The sequence below is a fragment of the Panicum virgatum genome, chromosome 2N, assembly GCF_016808335.1.
Source record: "Panicum virgatum strain AP13 chromosome 2N, P.virgatum_v5, whole genome shotgun sequence".
Classification (NCBI taxonomy): Eukaryota; Viridiplantae; Streptophyta; class Magnoliopsida; order Poales; family Poaceae; genus Panicum; species Panicum virgatum.
In genome coordinates, this window is record NC_053146.1 from 24,027,739 (window position 1) to 24,039,347 (window position 11,609).

Genomic DNA, 11,609 nt, shown 5'->3' on the forward strand with positions numbered 1-11,609 from the left:
GACCATGGGGTCACCATAACCTTCCTCAACGGAGAGTAGGATTCACACGTGGGTGCACGAGGTGAATCCGAACTTCGGTAAAACAACTCACCGTGTCTCCTTTGCATCATCTTCATTTCAGTTTGTTTTACTTACCTTGCATTTATAGTCTTCGAGTTTGAATTGTGCTTCTGCTCGATCTACTTGGTTGTGTTCTACTTGTGTGTAGGAAGCTAATTATATTGATAGAAATACTCTGCAAAAGCTACACTCCAAGTTTCATATAGATTCAAGCTCGAGAGGGGACTTTATCCCTGCTGTTGGCCTACCTGACTGTTCAGACCGGCCTGACTGGTCTGGTCTGACCGGTCCATGCAGCTGACAGCAGGGTTAAGCGCTGAATTTTGAAGAAACACCTATTCACCCCCCCCCTCTAGGCTACGATATCGTGTGATCAAGATCCTTTCAGTTCGGTAAAAAAGGGTGCTGCTGACCGGTACTAATGCTAGGTTTTCTAGCAATGGAAGGGTCCTTCACAGGTTAGTTTAAAAGGAAGGCATACCATTCAAAGTCACATACGCTGTGTAGATAGGGTGTTTAAGAAAGCTACACGTGAGGTGAGACATCTCGAATTTAAGTCCTGGATTGCACAAAATATTTTTTTAACTTGCACATACTCTTTAGTCCCTGACTGTCTATCCCGGTTCGAAAATCGGGACTAAAAAGGATTGAGATCCGGGGCAAAAAAGCCCGTTCTCCACTAGTGGACGTTGCTTCATGGCTGCACGCACCGGCGCCGCTGTTTCTTGAGAAGAAAATGACCGGTTCGCCAAACTAAGAGAAAGAAGACTAATCTGATAACGGAGCTGTATAACAATCAAAAAAGAATTTCCGAAAAAGAATTTCCTGTCTAGTCACTAGAGAGTTTGTTGTCGATGATAACACCATGATCCTCCAGTCGTTACTTGCGCAACCTTCAGAAACTGACAGATTGTTCAAACAGGCTGACCAAGTTGAGGTAATGATGCTGTTTACGGGAACCAGTAGTTGGACTGAACAAAACTTAGCCTAAAGCCCCAAACTGACCTGGCTGCCAAAATTGTATAGTGGAAACCATTGAGAAGCTCAAGTAGAAATGTACCAGCTACAATAGTGGATTTTCAGCAGTAATGTGAGCACTTCCATGGAAACATGCATGCAGTTCCACATCATTCTATTCCATTCCATTTACAGATATCTGCGCACATTCTTATCAATCATCCTATCATGCTCATCAATATCAATCTCGTCGACTCCACTAAGATAGTAAGGAGAATCAGAGAAACTGTCCAAGTCTTTGATATCCAAAATTCCAAATCATCACTGTCTCCGTTCGATTCATTAACTATACTGCAGCAAGTTGAACAGTAACTAATAGGGCTCCCAGGTTCAAATTCCTCCCATTCATCACTATCCCCGTGTGTGCGTAGCTTCTTTGTCTTGATCCTGGCACACTTGGCTCGCAAGATGTCATCCATGCTGACATTGCGGCAATTGCGTATATCGAGGTACTCTAGGTGCGGGCAACAATCAAGGATAGCTACCAGTCCTCCATTGCTAAGGTCGATACGAAAAAGCTGAAGCGAACGGAGCTCGTGCATTCTGGCAATTGCCAAGGCTTCCTCATAATCAGTATCATCAGGCCATCTCCCATACATAATCCCATACCTTTCTTTTGTATGCCCAAAGTGCTTCAGTTGCGGGCATGCTTTAGAAATGAGCTCAAACACCGAACTATTACGCACACGTGGACATAGCTCAATCTCGAGTTCTTCAAGCAAAGGAAACTTCTTTATTGCTTTTTCAAATCCTTGATTGGAGACACCGCACTGGCTGAGGCGAAGGCTCTTGAGTAAGGGTGCCCTGCAAAATAGTCTTTCCTATGAATAATTATTTCATCCGATCGAACAAAGTAGAGGCAGTTATTAAACAATTTAAAAAGTAGAGGCAACTGTTTACCCCTCCGAAGCAGATTAGAAAGGCTGATTCATGTGGCAAAGAAAAATATAGAACAATAGAAATATTAAAAACAAATGAAGAACACAAACACTAATCTACTCACATTCTATTCGTTTTGACTGAGATGGACTTACTCTTAACTAGTTAAACAAACCTTTCATTGCGGGACTCGGCAAATCCACCATTACCGTTTTCGTGCCGTCGCCTTACTTTTCTTTTGCCGAGTGAAAACTCAGCACTCGTCAAAGTCTTTGCCCAGTGTCCGACAATGTCAAATAGCTGTTTGCTGAGTAAATCTTTGGCGAGTGAGCTATGGGACTTGGCAAACTCTTTGCCGACTGCTTTTATTGCTTTGTCGAGTGCCTTTGACACTCAGCAAACTACATATTTTCTGTAGTGTTTACTCGTAATCTCACTCTAAAGCCCATACCTGAAAAGGCAGTAATTGTCGTCTTTATAGAATGAAATAAGAGTCGCGCACAGGTGACACATTGGCATACACATTTAGTTCTTATTTGTTTAATAAATTAATTTCATAGCTATACATATATAACACAAGAAATTTTACCCTGGAATCTGATTAAGGTTTGCCAGGGCAAAAAATTCTAGTGACCGGACTGACAAAGAAAAAAGAGCAGCCATGAAGAAAATCGGATGTACTACTCGGAGAGGAAGAGGAGGAGGTCATCGTCGATGTCGTACATGCCCCAGAAGGCGTTGCCCTGACCGGCGCTGAACCTGACGGCGGCCCGCGCGACAGCCCCGGGCCGTGCATGCTTCCGGTAGGCGGGGCGGTAGAAGTCGCGCATGTCGACGTGGCGCCACAGGCTCGGATCCTCCCGCACGGTGCGGCGCCAGGAGCGGCACACCCACGCGGCGCCCCCTGCTAGGAGCTCGGTGACGCCAAGCTTGCTGAGCTCCATTACCCCGATACGTCCAGGAGCCCACGTATCTCGTATCCGATACGTATCGGATACGGATATGCTAGGGATATGCCGGGGATATGTATCCATCACGTATCGGCGTACTCGGCTATAATGGGCCTTGAAACTCAGTTTTGGATACGTATCGGCGTACTCGAGCTCCGCCGCCGCTGGAGGGGGAGGGAAAAGTGAGGATGGAGGTGCGGGTGCACTAGAGCCGAGCCGAGCTCGTTGCCCGCCGAGGCCGCCCACCGGGGAGAGAGAGGGGCGGATTTGGCCGCCGCCGCCCCGAATCGAGGGAGGAGGAGGGAGCAGGGCCATCCGCCGCCCCAAATCGAGGGAGGAGAAGGGAGCAGTGCCGTCCTGCGCCTCCACTACACCATGAGCCATGCCTCCGCCCCGCGCCGCGGCTGCCATGGCCGCCGAGGGAGGGAACAGGGAGGAGGGAGGGGGATCCAGCGCGGCGAGGGAGGAGGGCCGCCGCGCCCCCGCCGTCGACCAGATCCGACGGCCGCCTGCCGTGCCCACCGCCTTCTCGCCCGCTGCCGGCGAGGGAGGCCGGAGGAGCGCCGCCGCAAGCCTAGGGAGAGAGGGGAAGGGAGGGGGGAGAGAGAGAGAGAGTTGAGTGCGACGGGGTGGGTGGAGCCCTATTTTACTAATTTTGCTGGTATTCCCTATCAAATACCTAGATACTAACATGAATTGGCTCCATTCTGGAGAAGCCATTATTATTATTAGTGGAGGAAATACTTTATGGTGCTGCATTATTATTATTTTATTTTTTAAATAGTAAACTTATCTGCGTATCGCGGTTTTAAGAAATTGCCGTATCCGCGTATCCGTATTCTTCCGATACCGATATACGTATCCGCATCCGTGCAACTTAGTTGCTGAGGATGTACGAGATCGCATCCAGTGGCAGCTCCGACCAGTCTCTCCTCAGCGGCCGCCAGGGCCGTGCGTCCCTACGCCACCGCCGGCGCCGGCTCCCGGGAGGGCGCGAGGAGGAGGGCATCGGAGAGGAATCGGGATCAGGATTCAGGAGAAGATGTTAACACCGATCGAACCTCCGAGGAGGAAGATCTCAACAAGATCTTACGTATTTATGACTCTGGCCACCACCGACTTGCTTCCAGTTGTATCGGAGTCCCCTCTTCTGTAGGAGCTTGAGATTTCAGAGTGTCGGGTCATCCGATCGAATCCGTGATAACAGGGTATGGTGTTTGAGGTTGTTTGCCAAGGCTTGCCCAGGGCTAAAGCGCTTTTAGGGCAGCTCCAATGTGGTTGCCAAAGGGGTGCTAAGAAGAGAGAGAAAAAGAAAAGTAGAGTGCCATACATTGGAGTGGGGTGCTATGCTAGCACCTCCTAGCACCCGGATCAAATTTGAGCACCCGGAGCCAAGATTATTTTATTCCAAGCTGGTGCCATATCTCCCGGGAAGGAAATGTCACGGGATGGGGAAAGGTGGGGAAGAAAGATACTTTTACTCTGTGTGGGGTCCATCTTAGTATTGGCTATGGTGGTGCAACATTGGAGCAACGTGGACCACAGGTTCACTAGCTGGCGTGTCCTCCCTTAGCAATTTTTAGTATCCTATACACTGGAGCTGCGCTTAGACACATTGCCACCCACGCTATATATTCAACTGCAATAGCATCCCTAGGTAAAACAATGAAAAAGTGACAATGTTCACATGGATTTGACATATTGAAGCTACAAGTGAGGAAGGCGATTACATTGTTTGATTTGCTTCTAGCAAGTTTGGCAGCACCAGTGCTAGTACCTTTTTTTTCAAATTAGGATCTCAAATGAATGATACCAGTGACCACCTTCTTTATTTGCGAAAGAGATACCAGTGATCACCTATAGCCACAGAACACAAAAAAGTGGTTGAAGCATTAACAGAAATTGCGTAAATGAAAAGGTACAAACCATTTTAAGCATTCAACTAAAATAGAATCCCCAGATAAACACAAAATCGCAGTGTCAATGTTAATGGATCTGTTGGTGTAGGATACCTTTTGGAGCGAAGGAGAATCACAACAGCTCAAATTTGGAAGGGCGAAGCCTCCACAGAGAGTAGCCCCAAGGACAGCGGCATGAAAATCAAAGCACAAGTAATAACTCTTCTGTATTTAATGTCCCATCACAAGCAGTTACATGGGTATTTATAGCCGGCGGCTCAACTACCCGCTGGCGTGAATTCTCCGTAATGCCCCCTAACGGCTACATTTCTGGAATATACCGTGGGCACTAAAGTAAAATTATACAAAAGATACCGGTAGTGGGTTACAGCTGGACTGGCAAGTGGGTCTTTCCGCGGGTTCCTCCGTCCCTTGCCCTTTAGGCTGGGCCTCCTCAGTTGTACACCTTCATCCGCGGTCCTTCGCCGTCCGATCTTCGTCCGTCTTGCCTTGTGACAAGTCCTGCCATTCGGGCTTCGCTCCACGACCTTCGCACGATCGCCCTAACTTCGGGATCTGGACTCACGGGCGTCGCACCTTCGCTTGCCACCTGAAGGTGGCTCCACCAACAGTAGCCCCTCAAGGCTGCGGGTGCTCCTTGGAGGATCCGGAGGCTTGACAGCCTGATGCGTGAAACGTCGCCTCAAGCACCACCCTTCGGGCGGGCGAGCGTACGCGGGCGTCCGGAATATCTGCAGTGCCAAAAAAAATAGAGGGAATACCCAAGCTTCTCCGTGGGCGGGGTTATGCTTCAGGACTCGGTTAAATAATCTGCTTAAAAATTTAAAAGAAAAAGTGAGAATTATAGATTAGGCAGTTATGCTTCCTGCCGAAAAGACGACGGTGTCCCCGGGGCGCTTCGACTTCCTTCGCTCGCGCACAGGGGCAAAAGTGACTTTGCACTTCGAGCGGCACGCATCTCGGGGCAGATGGGTTTGGCTGCCGGCACTATATACGTTGGCTAGGGGGGAGGGGGTTTGAGACCTTACGCTTTCAACTCCTCAGCCCCCAACCCCCTCCACGCCGACCCTCTTGCCTTGCCACTTCATCTATTGCCCGCGTCTTGCTTCGACAACATTTGCTTCTGATTTCACGACGGCTTCCTCCGAAGAGATGGCTCCGCAGGAACGAGCCCACTTTCCGCCGACTTCCCACCTTGGGAAGAGCTACATGACCCAGGCGATGATCCACGACATGGAGAAGCGAGGCGTCCTCGAAGCGGGCTTCGCGAGGGCCTTGCCGTCTTGTGAGACTTCTGCGAAGCCTCATCCGGACGAGGCCGTCGGCCTTCGCTTCCCCGTTGACCGGGCCGTGGTGGAGGTGTTCAAGCTCTTCGGTGTCTTCCTGCCCCAAATGACGCCGATGTCATTTCTTCGGCTGAGCCTCTACATGTGGGTGACGAAGATGTGCAAGTTGACACCAAGCACCGAGGGCTTCGCGTGCGTCTTCCGCAGCCACTACCAGCCGAAGACTGTGGTCGTGTGTGCCGACAACGATGAGGGTTCGGAGGCAGAGCCACAGTTCGGCGTGTACACCTTCGCCTTCAAGGGCACCGTGCCGAGCCCCGTGGTCGCCTACCGAAATAAATGGGGGGACTGGACTTCGATGTGGTTCTACCACAAAGTCCCCCTCTACGCCGTGATGAAGAGCCACCCTCTGGTGGTGAAGGAGATTGGCCCCCTCGGGGAGCCCTAGTGGTGGAGGTGGACGAGAGGACGCCGGAGCAGGAGGCCCTCATCGCGATGCTCCGCGAGGTGTCGAAGGTCTTCGGGACCCGTGACATCATCGAGGATAAAGTGGCATGCAAGCGTATTCCCGTCCGCGAAAGGTGGTCGATCTATTCGTGGGCGGCCGAGGAGAAGCGGGTGGGCGGCCTCCCGATGCCCAACTTCTCCATGTCCTTCGGAATAAAAAAGGACGGTGGGGTGTTTTTCTTTCCTTCACTCCTTTTTTAAACTGGTCGCTGCCTTCGCAGTTGTGGACCCTATGGCAGTCGAAGCCATGGCGGACGAGGTCCTTGGGGCCAAGGCGCACAAAGAGCCCACGCTGCTAAAGGACAAGTTAGGCGGCACCCAAAACAACTGGGTGTTCTCCTTTTTTGACATCAAGGACCCCTGGTGCATCACCAATGCTCGGCTCATCGAAGCCGATGAGAAGAAGAAAGCGAAGGCTGAGGCTGCGGGGGCAACCGGAGGCAAGGCCAAGAAGGTCTCCAAGGAGGCCGCCACTCCGCGAGGCAGCAAGACCACCTGCGCCCTCGAGAAAATGAAGTAAAGGAGCGGCGGTGGCGAAGCACGTCTGGCAAAGCGCTCCCGCCTGGTGGATGCTCTCTTCTCGGAGTCCCCACTCCGCAGCAAGGGGTACTCCAAGGGGGTGGTTGGGTCGAGCGAGCTCAATGGCACAGCAGAGAAGACCACCACCACTCCAATCTCCGTGGCTCCTATACGTGCAAAGCCTGTCTTCTCGCTGCTGTTGAGTGACCCGGAGCCGGAGAGCGATGACGAGGTGTAGCCGCCGCCCCATGCCATGGCTGCATCAGCTGCAGCGGCGAGGAAGTCCCCGAAGAAGACGGCAACATCATCTTCGAAAGAGGAGGAGGGGGCGAGGACCAGGGGGATTCGGGGCATGCCCCATCCTCGGGCGGAGCGGCGGCGAAAGGGAAAAGTGCCAGCGGCGGGACCAGCAGTGGCAACACAAGTTCCTCGGAGAGCAGAGGCTACATGCTGAGCACCTCCAACCCTGCTGAGGTCGCCGAAGCCCTCGGCGCGTCGAACACAAGGCTGATCGGTGGCCAGGTCATCGGTAGCCTCCGCTTTGAAAGCGGGGAGCACAAACGACATTTTCTGTCCGAAGCATGCGACTCCTTCTGCTTCCCGCTGATGGAGCGGAGGTTGATGGTTACCGGAGCTGGCCACGCGCTTTGCTGCGTGGAGGACCTCGCTCTGAAGTCTTACGTGGCGGCATGATGCGCCCTTTGGCAGATGAGCGTGGAGCGCGGCGAGCCCTCGCAGATCGCACGTTTGGAGTAGAGGGTAGCTCAACTTGAACGGGAGAAGACTGCTCTGGAGGCCGCGCTCTCCACCTCGCAGGCCGAAATGGAGACTGCGCTAAAGGCCACTTGTTGGCGCTCCTTAAGTACCCATTTTATTATACAATTAGGAGAGGTTTTGGTAATGTCTTCGGGATGATTCATGTACTAACCCACCACTTGGCACCCGAATTTGACCGTTTTCGATTTTGTCCTGGATTTTGGAGCATGTTGTGTTTTGGCAGGAAATTGGACAATTTTGGAGATGTTTTGACGTATGGTCACAACTGGGCTAAGATGAGGAATAAGGAGAAGAGTCGGCACGCGAAAGATGGGACCGAAAGGGGCCAGAAAGGGCCCAGGCCGGCCGGCCTAGCCCATTCCGGGGCCCAATTGGCCTCAATTTTCTTCAGCGCGAAGTATGCGTCAACCCTAATCTGTATTTTACCAAAACCACCGACCAAAACCGCCTATATATACCCCGAAGCCGCCGTCAAAGAGAATGGGGGGCGGAGAATCGAAAGATCGCAGAGAGATTCGGAAGAGAGCATCTAGAGATGAGTTTCAGAGATCCATTGGAGTTAGACACAAGAGAAAGGCGACACCGGAGGCCTCATCGTCCCTCGGCGCCGCTGCAAGTTGGAGGACAGCAAGGGATCCATCCCTTGTCGGAGATTTCGTCACCATGATCGACTACGCTTCGCTTAGCTTCATGGGGTAAAGTCCTCGTTTGTTCATGGGGTTGTAAGAAGATCTTGAGTTGTAATTGCCGAATCCTTTATGAGATTGATCTATCACAATTCTTATTGATGATGCTTTGATGCCTAATAGTTCGCAACTTGGCTTTGGGTTTGCTTTGCTCTTGCATGGTTTACTTAGATTACATCAACTATCGTGTTCTTGTTGATTCGTTACCGATTATCCTCGTGTAGTGACAGTATGCGGGAGGGAAAGGTTTTGATCTTGGAACACACCTTTGGTAGATTAGATCCGTTCTTCGTTGCTTGGCGATTACATCTCTAGTGATCCTAGACCCTATGGACAAATGCTCTTCATATCTTGTGCACACACCTATCATTACTAACTAGTCTAGATTGGATTAGATTGGTTAGATTAGATCTATTTCACACTCAATCACTCAATATAGATCTTTTACCAATATCATTAGTGCTTAGTTAAGTATAGTAATACACTTGTTCTGTGGATTGATAAACCTTGGGGGAATACTCTAAGGGAAAAGCTACATGATCCGTGCGCTTGCGGTACGTAAATTGACGCTCTAAGGAGCGTCAACACCACTCGCCAGGAAGCTGAGGCCGCGAAGGAGGAGACGGTCGAAGCTCGCCGCCAAGTGGATGCGAAGAAGAAGGAACTAGAGGAGACCAAATGTAAGCATCAGGCGGTGTGTCCGACCATCAACGCATATCGCGAAGCCATTCGTGCTGGCGCCGAACCCCTTCAAACCGAGGTCGATGAGCTGCTAGAAAAACTTGGCTTGGTAGCCCCCGATCTCTCGCCGAACGCCCCCACCATCTCCGAACTATTTCAGTGGCTTCGAGCGTGCGTCGCCATGGCAAACTCTGGCAGTCGGGCGATGGGTGACCTCAGCGCTGCGGTGGCTGTGCGCTCCCTTAGCGCCGCCATCTGCAGGCTCCTTCCTGCCGGTGGTGGTGCTAATGCCGCGTTCACGAAGGCACAGCTTCGGTCGATGTGCGATGCGACATTTGAGTGGCCTCCGCCTGAGGAGATCCGCCCCAACGCCTTGCCCCTGCTGCCGAAAAATATCACCAGGAACTTCACGGCGACCTTTTTCAAAGACAAGCGGGCGAATCCTCATCCGGACCGAAGCTGAGCGACTGAAATTTCAGGTATGTAGTAGTTTTTGGTTGTGCAATGCTTTTGTCCAGCTGAAATGCTGACTTCCTTCGTTTTGCAGCTTCAAGCCAATGCTGAGGCCTATGCGCGCGCCTTCCTTGGCCCTGCGAATGCTGGGAATCTCCAGGGCTCGGCAACAGGCAAAGGGGAAGCTCCTGCCAACGGCGAAGCCGGCCTCGGTGGTCCTCATGACAACGACAACGAAGATGTAAATGCTGAGGGGTGAAGAATTTGAGAGTCATCATTACCGAAGGTACCCTGCCATTATGGATGAATCGGGGTTTATGGGCGAAGTATTCGTTTGAGCACCCGTGGGGTACCATCGAAGATTGGTGGGAACGTAGGGAACGTAATTACGAAATGGGTAATGCGAAGGCCAAATGTTTTTGGGACGAGTTTTCCCGTGACAAGGAGAAGCAAGTGAAGACTCTTGATGATCGTTCACTTCGACGCGAAATTAAACATATTTTCATCCTTACGCGCCAGCGGCAGGGCTTCTTGAACCCAAGCCAGAGCCCGTTGACGAAATTCGCGATGCTGGGCACTTCTCGTATCGCTTCCGAGACGACACTTTGTCCGAAGAGGACTGATGGCAGGCCTCGTTCGTTGCAGGGCCACAATTTGAAGCTTATCTGCGAAGGATGGCCGAAGATATTCTGGATTGCTATTGGGTATTTTAATGATGCGAAATAAATCCGCAAGCGCATGGATATTGTCGTAGTTTTCACCCATGAGTATTCAAGGGTATCGTATCCACAAGGAATGTGTGTGCTCTAACTCCTAACTTAGTCAGTCCAAGGACACACCAGGATATGTGGTGAGGATGGAATACTCCTAAAATGGTCAGGAGACTCCGGCCAACAGCTCTACACTATATCCGAACGTGAAGGACTATGAAGGACCGACAGGGCTGTCACCACCTGCGGCCTACCTCACAGACCGTGGGATATAAGGCAAATGAAGGTAACCCTTAGCCCAGACACCACATCAGCGCTACTGATTACTACTGCAGTCTAACTACGTCTGTTAACCCGTAGCAAACTACAGCACTCCGTATAAATACGAAGCGACGAACCCGCGAGTAAGAGAACTGATCTCACTCAAACAAAAGTGCTATGCAATACAAGAATCATAAATACTAACTTACTCATACCAGAGGAAGCCAGCATCCATAGAGGTATAAGACCGGAGAAGACCGCCGACAGGCCCAGCGCTTCCCCGAACAACTCCTCACTCTCCTCCTACTCTAAGTACTAGCCTAGGCCGGGCCTCGCCTTAGCATTGGAGCATTACATCTTTAAGTGAAGGAGGAAGAGGTCCCTTGGTGGTGTGTGTGAGAGGGGGTGAGGGAGGCCCGTTATATAGTGCTAATAGGTTGGTTCCCGCCCCCAATAAATATGGAAACATAGCGCACCACCTTGGAGTGGATAGGATCAAGTTTCCCGCCAAAGATGAGGCCGGTTGGCGCCAGAAAGGGTTCGGCCGACCCTGTGGTTCGGCCGACCCCCGGGCGCCACCTCTCGCACCGCCTTTCGTTCTGGACACTGCCAGGTGGGCCCCCAACTTGTGTATGTCGGTGCCGGGGCTTTGTTCGTCAGTTTTCTCTATCAAATGGACCCATTTTGAAGGTGAAATATGAGAGGGGATCTTCTGTGTGTTTTTCTCTATGTTCACTTGTGTTTTCATCATATTTCACCAGTGGGTGGCTGTAGATCATAATTCACCAAAGCTCGTGGAATTCATTAGTAATAACTCCTACCACTACTGTCGATGTTCATTTTTCATGTCTTTATGCAGGAGTTGACGGCATATATTTTGGACTTAACAGCCGTCAACAACACC

General features: G+C 51.3%; 1 pseudogene; it reads right to left on the reverse strand.

Annotated features, from left to right (window-relative positions):
• Nucleotides 1-786: 786 nt before the first annotated feature.
• Nucleotides 787-2,900, reverse strand: LOC120662496 (annotated as a pseudogene).
• Between the last annotated feature and the right edge of the window lie 8,709 nt (nucleotides 2,901-11,609).